Below are 12,091 nucleotides of genomic sequence, written 5' to 3'. Positions count from 1 at the left end.
AATCACTCAAAGTCACAGTGTAAGTCAGTGTCAGGGTTGGACATAAAATGCAAGTAATAAAAGGATCTGCAATTATCGTCTCTACTTGAGAAATTTAAGGTGTACAAATGATGTTTTGATAAACGTGTACAAGTTATGGGCTGAGAAGCCAGAAAGCCTACAGGATCCCAGTTGTGGGATTTGGTGGCCTGCCCACTTAAGAAAGAGACAAATGATGGAAAAAAAAAAAAAAACCAACCAAGTTTTGTGCGGGTCCTAAAGTAGTGGTTAAAATTGATAGAAACAAAAGCCAGGTCATGTACGTATGTAGATTCTAGCTAGGATGGTAAGCTGGAGAATATTTAAAATTTTCTTGGCATCTTTCCTCAGCATGAAGTAGTTTTTATTCTCAGCATGACGAAATAAGGGATGCAAAAATGCAGTTATCAGGAAGACACTTTTAATGTTAAAGGGGCTCTGTTTCATATATAGTGAATTAATTTCTGTAGGTAAACAATTTAACATATTCATGATCTTCCACGTTTTCCCTTTTTGTATGTGTTATGTAAGAGCACATAAAATCTATTCTCTTTGCAAATTTTCAGTAAACATCATACTAATTATAGTCCTTCTGTTGCATGTCAGATCTCTAGACTTAATTTATCCTATATAACTGCAATTTGAAACTCTTTTGACTTACATATCATCATTCCCTTCCCTTCTTCCTTCCCCAGTAACCATCATTCTTCTTTCTTTGTATGTATTAAACTTTGTCTTAAGATTACAAATGAGATCATGCAGTATTTTTCTTTCTGTATCAATTTTATTTTACTTTGCATAATGTGTCACAAGTTAATCTATACTGCCAGATATGGTAGTATCTCCTTTTTTTAAGGCTGAGTAATATATATAACAATTTATTTATTTATTTATCTGTTAACAGATCATCTAGACTTTTTGCATATCTCGACAATTGTGAATAATGTTGCATTGAACATGAGATGCGGAAATTTCTCTCAGGTATTGATTTCATTTCCCTTGGGTGCATATCCAGAAAAGGGATTGCTAGATGATAGATAGTTCTATTTTCTTTCTTTCTTCTTTTTTTTTTTTAGTACTTAGGATTGAACTCAGGGGCACTCAACCACTGAGCCATGTCCCCAGCCCTATTTTGTGTTTTATTTAGAGACAGGGTATCACTGAATTGCTTAGCACCTTGCTAAGTTGTTGATGCTGACTTTGAACTCATGAACCTCCTGCCTCAGCCTCCTGAGCCACTGGGATTACAGGTGTAGGTCAGTGAGCCCGGCCAGATAGTTAATTGTTTTAGGAAATTCCACCATTTCCCGTAATGTATATCTAATTTGTAGTCCACCAACTGTGCACAAGGGCTCCCTTTTCTTTACAACTTCACCATACTTGTTCTCCTTTTTGTTGTTAACAGTCATCTTAATAGGTGAAAAGTCATATCTCCTTGTGTAATCATCTCTGATGATTAGTGATCTTGAGCACATTTTTATATACCAGTTTTTATGTCATCTTTGGAAACAATGTCTATTCAAATCCTTTGCACAGTTTTTAATGAGGTTGCTTGTTTTCTTACTATCAAGTTTCATGTATATTCTGGATATTAGACTTTTGTCAGATATATGGTTTGCAAATATTTTCTTTTAGCTGATAGTCTACTTTTTTTATTTTGCTGATTTTATTCTTTGCTGGCAGAAGCTTTTTATCTTTTTAGTTTGTTGTAAGCCCACTTGCTTAGTTTTGCTTTTATTGCCTGTCAGGGCAATATCCAAAAAGAAAAAGAGAAAAAATAATTGCTAAGGCCAATATTAAAGGGTTTTCCCCTTATGCCTCCCCTGCCCCCACCTAGGAGTTTAATGGTGTCGAGTCTGGCTCTGACCTTCAGATCTTTAATCAACTTCGAGTTTATTTTTGTGTATGGTGTAAGATAAGGGTCTAGTTTATCCTTCTGCATGTGGTTTTCCAGTATTCCAAACATCAATCAGAAGATTCTTAAGAACCTTCCTCACCTGAAGATGAAGCCAGGTCTTGTTCTTTATCTCCCTAAGTCATAAATGGAATTTTAAAAATTATTTTTCTATGTTACTAATTGTTCCTCTGTAGAGTTTGTCCTTTGATCAGGACTCACATTTCAAAGAAAGCCAGAAAATGTGGTTTGTTTTTTTTTCTGAGAACTCTACAATGAGAGGGGAAAGGAGCTTATTTCTGAACAAGTTTAAAGTTTTTATTTTTTTAATTATTAACGTTTTTATAACAGTTTAAATATTTAGCTTCATCATTGATCTCATACAATATTTATGGCATCTCTATGAGGTAGCTGGGTTTTGTCTTGTTTTGAGAAAAAAGGATAAAGAAGGTTTATTGCTTTGCTAGCGAGGGAGAAACAGAAGGGACTCTTGTCCCAGAGGCTGGATTCTGCCCATCTGCAGGAGCAGGGGGCTTTTAAGGAGGTAACTCAAAGGCTACATTCCACATGTTCTCTGCCTGGAATTGAAATGCACTTGTAAATTCAGGAGATAGTCAATTCTGAGATCTTCTGGTACCATCCCCAAAGTCTGGATCACTTTGTTCCTATGGTGGGTGTGTGCGTATGGACAGCTAAATCTGTCTAAAATGGGGAAGAAAGGGAATCCTGTTTCCCCTGAAATTAGGAAAGGTTAGAGAGAAACAACTATTATTTTTTAGGTTATAACAACATAGTTGGCACCCTAAGTATATGTGACTAGATATAAGTACACACCTGAGAACTATATCTGAGTCTGGCTAAGTGTTAGGTAAAAAAAGGTTATAAAATGAAAGTTTATCTAGGTTTACTGGCAAGTTAACCAGTAACTGCTCTCTTTTATACACGGTATCGGCCACACCGTCATTGGAAGACCTGTCGTACCTGTTGTTTTTGACTAAGTTTACTTCTGATCATGAGCACTGTTTCCTAAATGTGTAAGAGACTGAAGGTAGCTAGGGTTTTATAATTCTCATTTTACAAACGAGGAAACAGGTTCATGGAAGTGTGTAACTTCCTGAAGGTCACGTATTTAGAAAGGGCCTAACCAAGGCTGTGTCCCCTGCAGTATCCTCCCCCACCCCTGTCCGTCTCTCTGTCTCTCTCTTTTTTGCTGAACTAAGGTTGGAACCCAGGGACATTCTACCCCGGAGCTACATCCTCAGTTGTGTTAGTTAGCTTTTCATCCCTGTGACCAAGATATCTGACAAGAACAACTTTGAGAAGGACAAGTTTATGTTGGGCTCCTGGTTTCAGAGGTTCAGTCTGTGGTCAGCCAGTACCACTGCTCTGGCCTGCAGTGAACAGAGAACCATGGTGGAGGGTCACGGCAGAGAAGAGCAACTCAGTTCGTGGCAGCCAAGAATCAGAGAGCACCCTCAGTGCCAGGGACAATATAGAAACCCCAATGGCTTACCTCCAGTGGCTCTTATTTTTCCACTGCCCTTCTCCATCCCCACTGTGTGCCTCTCTCTCCATAAATAATCTGCAGTGTACCTCCACTCTGGTTTTCAGGGTTGGGAGCCTTCCCTTGATTAAACTGAGTCCCCCTGAGCTTCCAAATGAAAATTGAGAGATGAGGGGACTCAGGCCCTAGAGCAGTCCTAGTGGTGAGGCATACTCACCATCTGGCTCTTACACTGTTCTTTGAAGGACGAAGTCTTGGTCCTGGTGACAAGGGTCAAGTTCAGATGATTTGTTCAGATGAAATGAATAAATTTTTTTTTTCTCTTTTTCTTCCCATTTTTATTGGTGTATTGTAATATTGTGTAATGGTGGGATTTGTTGTTATGTTTCAGCACATACATATAACAATATGACTTGGCCGACATCATTCCCAGCCATCCCCACCACCGCCTGACCCTTTCCTCTACTCTGTTGACCTCCCTGTGGTTTCCACGAGGGTTTTTTTCTCCCTGGGCACTTGTTTCAGGATGTGTGACTGCTCCATTTCCCATCTCCCAGTTTTTCTTGAGGGAGCAGCCTTCCATGTCCAGCCAGGAAATGGATTCTGTGTCTTTATCAAGGTTCAGCCTCTCTCATACTTCTGGTCTGTGTTTCCAGTTCTTGGGACAAAGTGAATATGAGAAGAACTGGGCTCTCACCAGAAAACTGCCATCCGTCACTGTGTAGATGGGCTATGGGCCTTGAAGTGGAGGCAAGCAGTAGGCTGTTTCTTTTTGTTTTGTTTTCTTTCTCTCTTTTCTCTTGTTTTATTTTTATTTTTTTATTCAATACTGGAGATTGAACCCAGGGGTGCTTAACCACTACCCAGCTACATCTCCTGCCCTTTTTGTTTGTTTGTTGTTGTTGTTTTGATACAGGGTCTTGCTAAATTTCATAACACCATACTGAGGCTAGCCTTGAACTTGAGATCCTCCTGCCTTGGCCTCCCAAGCCACTAGGATTACAAGCCTGTGCCACCATGCCCAGCCAGAAGGTTGTTTGCTGACCTTATTTATTCCTTTACAATGGATCCTTCTGGAGGCCTCTAAGTGGGTGTCAGTTGAGCAGGTCTGTTAGTGGAGATCAGAAGCGCTTATTCAGGATTCAACCACTCGGGGAGTTTATTATCGCAAAATGAGGTGCTGCTTTTAACCATTTTTTACAAGGCTTTTATTCTAAGTCATATTATTTGTTTCATATATATCCATAACAAGTTGTTGGTTAAACTTATGGAACAGAAGAGGCACTCATATCGAAATGTGATAAGGAACAAAAAATGATCATTCAGAAACTCGAATGAAGATGACCTTTAAAATTAAAGGTAATGCTTATGAAGTTTAAATCTACAAAACTGTAGAGAAAGTTACAAAATTAGAAATTAGATGCCATGTATTTATCACATCACTTTTCTCATAACTTTTTCTTATCTCTTGTTTATAGATAGTAACCTTTGTGGATATCTTAGAAATTCACTCCTTTCTCTTTCCTTATTTCCTGCTTCCTCTGGGTTCCATATATTGAGTGTATGTGGATTTTTTAAAATTTGAATATCTGTAATTTAATATATACATATACATACACATATATGTTAAATACATACACACATACATATATATATAAAGAGAAAGTATTATTTTAGGTTTTTACATGCTTCCTATTTTTGGAAACTTATTCATATTTATTTCAGAAATATTCTAATATAGTAAATATTCTATAGTACATCAAAATGTCTTTAAGACTTAAACCCTTCAAAAGTAAACACTTGGAAACTAACTATATTATTTAAGAATTATTTTTAGTCTCTAAATATCAGAAACAAAAATCAAAACGATGAAAGAAATGTTTGTATGTTTCTGATGCAGCAAAAAGTAGTGAAATTTCAATTTTTAATTTAATGCATTTTTATCCCCAAGCTAAATGTGATATATAAAACATCATTTTTAATCTGTCCATAGTTATGTTTTCTTTCATAATTAATTTAAAGTTAGTTTAGTAATATGAAACACTATATTTGTCTTTTTAGATTTATTATTATTAGGTGCTAGGGATTGAACCCTGGGGTTCTTTCCCACTGAGCTAAATCCTAAGAACTTCGTTATCTTTCATTTTGAGACAAGTAACCCCATTTCTGACTCATATGCTAAATTGCGCAGGCTGGCCTTGAACTTGTAAACCTCTTTCCTCAGCCTCCCAAATTGCTAGGATTACAGGTGCCCACCACTATGCCTGGCGTTAAATATGTAATATGAATATTATTAAGATCCATAAAACTAAGTTACAAAGTAACATTTAATTGTATATACTGGCACAGTAACATATTTGATGGCAATAACTTATTTATTTTGTATTGTGCAAAAATATGCTGTAAAAAGTTATTTTCAGAATTCTGGGGAGTCTTGTTATATGGTGCAATGGGCATGATTTCAGAGTTACAAGAGAGAAAAATGGAAGATTGATTAGATCAATCTAAAATTATATAAACAAGACACGGATCTTAACATGTTTGAATTCCAGTAACCCCATTTCTGACTCATATGCTATTATTGTCCAACAACTAGCTCACTTGCTGCTAATCATCTAGTTGGAGACCAAAAGAATCACTAAGCTCAAATCTCCAACCCACAGACTCATCAACTAAATAAATGTTTGTTGTTTTAAAAGCTGAGTTTAAATGTGGTTTGTTACAGAGCATAATTAAGTAAAAATAGACTGCCACGACTATAGTGGCTTTTGTTGTTTGCAACTGAGAGCCTTAATTCATACAATTTACTTTACTTTTCATTAACCTGGGAACTATGGAGCAATTAGTTCCATAGACAGCTTTAAACTTCTTATATATAAGTTTAATCACAGTGATAGGTGCAGGAGATTTATCTGTGGGGAAAAAAAACACACCTGACCTATATGTTCTTGGATTTTAAAGTCATAATGTGTGGTGAAAAAAGGCAAAATCAATAAAGCAACTTTCAACAGATTTTTATTGAAGACAAAGAAACAAATGGTAAGATAAAACATAATTAGATTTATAAATCATGGATTTAGGTCATACAAATTAGATTATTCCTAGAATCTAAACATTAATCCATGCCTTCTTGAGATGAACTCAATATATCCAAATTCGTGGATACCTTACTTGAGCCCCCAGTTTCCTGATGGTGTCCTGAATCCAGATAAAGGGCATAATCTTAAAGCCTAACATCCATAGAGAACTTGGCAACATTATTGTTGTGACTACAATAATTAGATCTCTACTCTGCCACAAACAAAGGGGTTTCCATCCCACAACCCTGTTGAATTCCATTGCCACCTGAATCAGTGAATGTCTTCTCCTGGTTATAAACCAGCCCTTAATCAAAGGGTGGAAAGTGGTCTCTCCATCAGGTCCACAAGTATGCTCACTTCATAGTCTTCACACTTATAATGAGTATAAGTCAGTTTTTTCGTTCCTACAACAAAATACCTGAGATAATAAAGCTAAAAAAGAGGACAGGTTTAATTTGGCTCATAGTTTCAGTTTATGACCAGAGACTCCATTACTTTTCAATACCTCATGGCAGAGAGCACATGGTGGGGTAAACTGCTTTATTCATGTTTGTTGGGAAGAATGAAGAGAGAGGAAGTGACTGACATCCTGCAGTTCCCTTCAAGGGCATACCGCAATAACAAAACTTCCCCCTAGACCCCACCTCTTAAAGATTTCCACCACCACCTTCCAAGGATGCTAAGCTGGGGGACAAGGCATGATGGACATTTAAGATCTGGACTATGGGAGGCTGATGTGACGTTCTTAACACATAAGAACATCAAGAGGACATAGAGCCTCATGGGGTCAGGGGTGGGTAGTGGAGAGATGAACAGGACAGTTCAGAAGGAAATAGGATAATGCAAAAAGAAAGCAAAATCACAACAGCTCTAAAGAGAAACAGACAAGTTTTAGCCATTATCTTTGTTCAGTTGATGTTGACCATTTATAACTTTGCTTTTTGTTGCTGGGCACAATAGGAACAGCCAAATCATGAGAATGCTGTGCTATTCTTCCCACTACCCCTGGAGCCCAAGGAAGGCATGATGGAGAAACTCCTTCCAGGGGCCCTGCTTCTATCCGTTCTCTCAGGAGATGCGACACAGTCAGGTCCTCCGCCTGACTCAGAAGTGCCTCCGAGGCCCAGGGTATTCAGGGTACAAGATGTTTTTCGGTTGTTGCTGCTGTTGTCAGGGGGGTGTGAAAGAAAGATGGTGTGTAAGTTACCTTTTGCTGCCTGTGAATTTACCTTTAGACCCAGCAGCTTGAGACAGAAAGCACTTATTATCTCATGTTTTTTTCTGTGGAGCAGAAAACAGAGAGTGGATTAGTGGTGATCCTGATGAGAGGTCTCTGGTGAGTTTGCAGTCCATCGGTCAGGGCTTGAGCCTCCTCTGAAGGCTTCACTAGGGGAGGATCTTGCAGGGTGCAGTCCGGGTTCAGATCTTTTCAGGAGGTGGAGTTGAGGGTCTCAGTTCCTCCTTGTCTATTGGTCCAAGGCCCCCTTTTCATTCCTTGCGCCCCCTGGGCGATCCTTTAGAGCAGCCCACATGATGGATGCCCAGGTCTACTCCAATAGTGAGTGATCTGACACGTGGAGAGAAAGTGCCTAAATGCAAAAGCGCCAGCCTTTTCATAACCTAATCTTAGAAATCACGTACCTCACTCCTGCTGTTCCTTATTCATTACAGTGAGTCAGCCCATACCTGATGAGAGGAGAATTATTTTAGGACATATTTTTAAAACCTCCACTGATGCTAATGAAACAGGATATGCATGGCAAAAGGAGAGTCCCTGGGTTGGAGAAAGAAGAACCAGCCCAGCCTGTTACATGGGAGTACCACTGCCCCTCACCCAAGAGAATAAGAAGGAGCGTGTGATTCCTGCTAGAAAAAGGAGAAGTAGGTACAGGGGTGGGTTTTGACGCTCGGATCCTTTTCAATGATTGCTATGGTTTGAATATATGCAGCCCCCTCCACAAGGCACACATAGGAGATAATGCAAGATGATCAAATCAGGAAAGCTATACTCCAATTGGTGAATGAACTCACTTGAAAGGATTAATGGGTGGTGACTATAGAATGTAGCATGTGGCTAGAGGAAGTTCATCCTTGGGGGCATCCCTTTGTGGTTGATATTTTGTCCCTGGTAAATGGACCTCTTTCTGCTTCCTGGAAGCCATGTGCTGAGCTGATTTCCTCCACCACGCCCTTCTACCATGTGATGTTTGGCCTCCCCCCGGGCCTACGGTTATGGAGTCAGCCAGCCATGCACTGAATCTCTGAAACCAGGAGCCAAAATAAACTTTTCTTCCCCTAAGTTGTTCTTGTCAGGTCTTTTGATCAAAGCAATGCAAAGCAAAAATAAGCATTTAGCCTGAGTAATGTGAGAGGAAACAGGAACTCTTAGAAGTAGCTTAGACTTTAAATCAGAGAACCCGTTCCTCCCTCACGCCTGAATGGCCTTTGTGAAATTATTGAACTCTGAGTCTCAGTGTCTTCATCTCTACAATGGCAAATAGAAATGATATCTACGCAATAAAGAATTGTTACGAAGGGTGGGTGAGAGCATTTAAAGGCAACATATACTTTGGGATGTGTAGGTATTATAAAAATATTAGTTTTGTATTAGCTGTAATAAAGCTTTAGTATTTCAACACCTTTTTTTTTTTTTTACCCCTTTCTATTACTGCCTCTATGGATAACCTTATCTTCTCAAGTTTGAGACATTCGTTTCTCTATGGTATTACCATCAGTCATAAGTTATTCAAAATCTCATTCTCTGGCTAACCAGGCTATTTTTTTTCTCCAGGTTTATATACTGATGATAAGTAAGAAACAGATATGAGTGGTGGGAACATGAGGTTAAAGGGATGATTCTATAATCTGGGCCAACTGCCTCCCACACGCTTTCTTTTAAGAAGCAATTTACCTGGCAGCCCTGCCTAGCTTGAGTCAATAGGATATGTAACATTCCTCAGCAAACAACCTGTTAGCTGTAAAAGAAATGCAGGCCTGAAAGGGTTATCCCTCCCTGCCTGTAAGAATATAAGTTACCCTGAAGGGGAAGGGGTTTTGTGGCCTTTACACAGATCAGATTTGAGAACTCAGGAAGATAGGATCATTAGAAGCAAACCCCCTAACAATCTGTAAGAGCAAATTTCAATTGTAACAGGTCATCATGAGCCAAAGTGACCCAGAGTGAGTGTGGATCTTTAGCATGTCATTGTAATAGTAAATGTCCCCTCCATGGGGCAAGAGCATGCACACTAGGGACTTGAAAGTCTGAAGCAATCCTGCTGTCAGTCAAAAATCAAGAGGTGGACCTGGGCAAGACTCAGTGGGAACTTCCCTGAGACCCCAATAAAACTGGAAGGCAGGAGTGGTGAGCCACCCTTCTCTCTAAGATGCCCTACTCTCCGCTTCCATTTCCCTATCTCCTCTAATAAACTCAGGCCTCCTGTTTTAGCAACGTGTCAGAAGTCTTTCCGGTGTGATCACAGGAACCAGTGACCAAGGACTGTTACAGATGCCTTGGGTCTGCAGTGGGCCCTTGCTCTGTAGCACTGACAAAGCTGCATATCACAAACAGGGAAAGAATTAAATCAAGGGTATAAATGCATGATTTCCTCTCCTCTTCTCCAGGTTCCCACTGGACCGACAGAAATTGGGAATTTTCATTCTTTCTGTGTCCTTCTGTGTCACTCTCTTTCTTTCTCTTATCTATGATCTCTTCATAGCTTCCTAAGTGTTCTGTTCCGATTGTTTGTCTAACGTTACCGTTACCATTCCTTAAAAATCTTCAGTATCTAAGGAAATAGGAATTCAAGACGTTTTTTCCATTTCCTCTTATGAAGCAAAACTAACTCGATTCAAGATTTCCTATTACTTCTAGGCTCTTTGTCCCTTGATTCAGTTAGTCACTATTTTCTAATTTATTTTCCAGACCATAGTCTTTGTTAAATTTATTTTTCCAAGAAAGAAAAGAATAATCATTTTTATGATAATTATACTCTTTTGATGAGTCAATGATAAGTAATTCCATGATCCTGGTGTTGCAGCTATGAGAAATTGTGGAAAACTGACCCTGAACTGACCCACAAGAATTGCCCAGGGAAATGGACAGGGTGTCAAGGGCATCACTAAGGTTGGGCCACATGGTTTGCATGCTATCGTATTCCTCAGACTTTGTCCTAACTGCAAATGTTGGTCCATCACAGCCAAATCAAGTTTCGCGATGAGCCACCACAGTTATATGTAACCCCAACCACACGTGTCCCTTGGGAGAAATCTCAGAGCCTCATCAGTGGTAAAAGAATATGGAGTGTGGCATGCTTTATCCATTATGCTCAGTGAGTCAGCAAGTCATCGGCGGGTCCTTTTCTGTGACTAGTGTTTTCACTGTTATCCAGATGAAATCCGTAACAAAGAAGGGTAGGCTTGATATAGGATATCTTTAATCTCCTTTTCTGACAGGCCAGCTGAACCAAAAACCTGCCTTTTAACACTGACAGTTTGCTTACACTAACAGAAACAATGCACTTGCAGGAACTCCATAAACTTCAGCATGCCACATCAAGACTGTCAGGAGGCCGCCCAGGGCTCACAATGAGAGCAAATCACACAAGTGAGTCGACAGAGTTTTGCTTCATTGTCTTTTCTCCACAGATATGAGAGGAAAGGTGTTTGTTTTCCCTCAAGAATCAGCTACCGCCTCTGTGTCCCTGATCCCCCAGGTGAAGAAGCCGCTGCGGGGACTTCACTCTGTGTCTGAAATCCTTCAGCGCCTTCACCTGTCTTTATAGTCTCTTCTCCTTCAACACTGGGGACCAGGACGATGAGCTTCTTCTCTTTGTTGACAGAATAGAAGAGTTCACACTGTCTGTTGGGAATGCGGAGGCCACTCTCCAGGCCCACCAAAGTCCCCTATTCCCCAGTCCATTTGCGCATGAGCTGGGAGCTCGCCTCTGGGATTGGCTGAGCTCTGGGTGGACAGAAAGCCCACGGGTAGGAAAGGTTTGAGAAAGGGGTATTCTCTGGGGGCTGAGGCAAAGATTATCCTGGGACAAGAGCAGGATTCCTTTGGGGGACATTTTGATGCAAAACAATCCTTTGTTGGAGAGATATGGGAGGTGTCTTTGGGGGACCCTATACTCCCCCTCAATGGGATGTGTGACTGGTGTCACCAGGGCAATATCCTGAACTGCCAGGCCCTGATTCATGAAGATAGTGAGGATGTGGTGACTAAGCCTAAGGTGTGGCCCATAAGCCTCATTCTTTCCAGTATGATTTGTGTCACATCTCTTTGAAATTAAATCTATTGATTTTTTTTTTCTGGGGTAAACTACATTAAAAAAAAAAAACCACGAAGTCTAGCTAGGCCTTCAATATATATTATTTATTGTTGCAAAAATTACTTTGAATGGTGCTGTAATTTTTTGCAGCATCATATCATAAGAACTCAGGGGAACCAACTGCTTTCAGTACCAGGTACCAATCTCATAGAATCCTCTATAGCTACAGGAGGTCCCATGGGGGCTCTGTGCTCTCCAATTCAGCAACCTAATAATATAATGTCTCACGCCAAGTGTGGTGGAGCACACCTGTAATCCCAGC

The 12,091-nt window shown here is 39.9% G+C and overlaps 1 pseudogene; it reads left to right on the top strand.

The window, feature by feature from the left end:
* Positions 1-7,522: 7,522 nt before the first annotated feature.
* Positions 7,523-11,784, top strand: LOC107147268 (annotated as a pseudogene).
* Positions 11,785-12,091: the final 307 nt, after the last annotated feature.

The sequence above is a fragment of the Marmota marmota genome, unplaced genomic scaffold, assembly GCF_001458135.2.
Source record: "Marmota marmota marmota unplaced genomic scaffold, marMar, whole genome shotgun sequence".
Taxonomy (NCBI): Eukaryota; Metazoa; Chordata; class Mammalia; order Rodentia; family Sciuridae; genus Marmota; species Marmota marmota.
The sequence above is the reverse complement of the archived record's forward strand: the minus strand, read 5'-3'. Positions and strand labels throughout refer to the sequence as shown.